At 49.8% G+C, this 2857-nt stretch overlaps 1 non-coding gene across 1 annotated transcript; it reads left to right on the top strand.

Moving 5' to 3' along the window:
• The first annotated feature begins 2493 nt into the window (after positions 1-2493).
• Positions 2494-2657, top strand: LOC122241783. Its single transcript, XR_006222005.1, has one exon. It is a non-coding gene; the product is annotated as a U1 spliceosomal RNA (small nuclear RNA).
• The last annotated feature ends 200 nt before the right edge of the window (positions 2658-2857 follow it).

Here is a 2857-nt window from a genome sequence, read left to right as displayed (position 1 = left end):
CAATAGGAAGAAGAATGTATATTGCATCTCCTACAAGAAATTGAGGACCACCCCCACCCCCTCCCCACCCCCCACCCCCCCCCACCCCCCCCCCCCCCCCCGCGGAGGGAGCCAATGAGAAACAGTCATCACCCTGAACTCTTGCTTTTCTCCAATGGACTTTACTTCAAAACAGCCTCTCTCAACTGCCTCCTTCTCCTCCATCTAGTGATATTCCCCTCCTTTGTTTATTCAGCTTGCCTGTGGCTCTGCCATAGCATGAATGTCCTGGATTGCATTTCTCTGCTGTTCCCAAATAAGCCCATTTTTGCTGGGAAGGTAACTTTTATTTTTAAGGTTAATACCTGCCTACAGCTTACCCATGCCAACGGCCTCCAATCAGGGCACACCTGAAGCCTTCCCATTTTTCTACTGTAAAGTTCTCCCACTCCTCTGCCTTCCTTTCATTTCAGTCTCTGCAAAAACGCAAGCCCTGCATAAATAAGCCTTTGCTCTTCTTGCTTGGCTTTTGCTTTTTAACAGGAGCGTCACTGTAGGGTTGGCAAGGACTCCCTCCTCGACTAACTTAAGTCAGGCTCCTGGGGCCCTCAGTTAGTCCTAGTCCTCAGCCTTCCAAGCCCAGTTCCAGCAAGAATCCCCCCATCCTTGATATCTAAACAAGTTCCTTGTAGCAATTTTCCAGTCACTGACTCCCTCACTCTTTCCTTCGGCTGTAAATCCACAGTTCTCCTTGCCGTCTTTGGGAGTTGCCCTCAGTTTTATATTGAAGTTTGTTTCCCCGACTGCAGTACCTAAAGCCAAATCTCTCCAGGCAATCCCTTACAGGCTGATGCCACGTCTTTCCTCTCAGGCTGTTAGCGAGTCCAAGCTCCTCCTGCTCCCTGTGTGACAGGCAAATGGAGAGGCAAGATGTGGGGACAAAGAAAGTGACTTTATTCAGAAATCCAGCAAACCGAGGAAATGGTGGACTATTCTCCCAAAGAACCATCTCCTCTTGGCATGAAATCCCAAGTTTCTTTTATGTTGGCAAAAGGGGGAAGTGGGAGGGGGCTGGAGTCAAAAGGTGGCTGACATCTGCAGACATCTGAGGGAGGCCGTGTAGGTTTTTTGTCCTTGGTCAGGTGATCTCTGTGTACAGGAATCTGGTCATGTCGATCCTGTACATCTTAAACAGAGCATAGTCCTTTCTGTGCCTACTTCCTTGTCTCCTCAGGTGAGGTAGATTTCAGGTGCAAAGCAGCTTTTGCAAATCTTAGCTGTCACATGCCCAGTGTAGAGCTAAGCAAGCAGATAATTCTAAGCTGTAAGATGCAGCAGCAAGGGAAATAGAAGCAATATGGAGTCGGACATGGTGTTTCTGTTACAAGGCTGGTCAGATTCTCCGGAAAGTATTTCTTCACTCGCACCTGGACAGTGCGTCTGGCTGCCAGGATTCAGGGAATGGGGTCTGGATCAAACTTGATTCACATTCAGTTGCGACACTGTCACCTAATCCCTGTTGCCATGTCCTTCAGTGGCCTCAGTGGCCACAGAGCCCTTGCCTTACCGTTTCCAGAGGAGAACTTTTCAGTAAATGTTTTGTGATTTGAGCAACAGAATAGAATCTACTTTTAATGTTCACATAGCCTTGAAGCTGGGTTTCCAGCCTGGAACACCAATAGGGGTAAAAACAGAAGGGTTGGTTTGCAGTCACCTGGCTGTTGTGTCTAGTTTCATAAATTCAGTTTCTTTCGATACCGGATAGCTTCAAAAATTTTTTGAAATGCATCGCAGAGGTAACTCACCGAACTTGAAAGGAACCCTTTCCTTTGTAGTCCTAAATGTTGCGCCCTACACATTGAAAGGTAATTTTTTAAAATGTTTATTTACTTAGAGAGAGAGAGAGAGAGAGAGAGAGAGAGATTGAGAGAGCGCGAGCGCGAGCGCGCACACATGTGCGCTTGTGAGTAGGGGAGGGGCAGAGAGAGACGAAGCGAGAGAACCCAAACCAAGAATCAGACCCTAAGGGGACTGAGCCACTCAGGCGCTGCAAAAGGCCTTATTTATTTAAAGAAAGGTACACAGGCGCCAGCAGCCTGCCAGACAGGTTCCCCGCCGGCCGGAGGTTCAGAACTCACACCCTCTGCCCCAGCAGGTGGGCACTTGGAGGAAAAGAGGGACAAGCCAATTTCACCCTCCTGAGGGTTGGCTGGCTATATTGAGGAGGGGGCAAGGGCGAGGCATGGGCTGGAGGGAAGGCGCGTTCCCGTGACGTCACGGATAGGGCGTGTGCTATGTAAATACGGGAGCGCAGGGGCTGCTGTTTCGGTAACTACGGCTTAAATAGCGTATGACCTCGCGTGCTGTGGGAGCCGTTTCAGGACTGTTGGTTGCAAGTGCGTGTGTTGCGTGTGTGGAAGTCCTAGGGAGGCTCGGGGGTGTGTGGACGGAAGTGACCGTGTGTAGAGAGTGTCATGCGTGAGAGGGTGTAGTGGGGCGGAGGAGGCGGAAGTCATACTTACCTGGCAGGGGAGACACCATGATCAGGAAGGTGGTTTTCCCAGGGCGAGGCTTATCCATTGCACTCGGGATGTGCTGACCCCTGCGATTTCCCCAAATGTGGGAAACTCGACTGCATAATTTGTGGTAGTGGGGGACTGCGTTCGCGCTTTCCCCTGATTCTTCATGGTGGCAAAGACAGAGAAGAGAGTGCTGTTCTGAGTTGTGGTGTTTTGGCTTAATGAAGCTGGTTTGGTGTGGTTTTTTCGCTTCTATGCGCTGCTACGGTTCCTCGCGAGCTTTTTACCCTTTTGAGTTTTGCCTTTGTTTTATTTTGTGGCTTTACATATTGGTGTTTTGGGGTACGGAAGTTCTGTAC

Source organism: Panthera tigris, chromosome C1, assembly GCF_018350195.1.
Source record: "Panthera tigris isolate Pti1 chromosome C1, P.tigris_Pti1_mat1.1, whole genome shotgun sequence".
Classification (NCBI taxonomy): Eukaryota; Metazoa; Chordata; class Mammalia; order Carnivora; family Felidae; genus Panthera; species Panthera tigris.
This window is presented reverse-complemented; position numbering and strand designations above follow the sequence as displayed.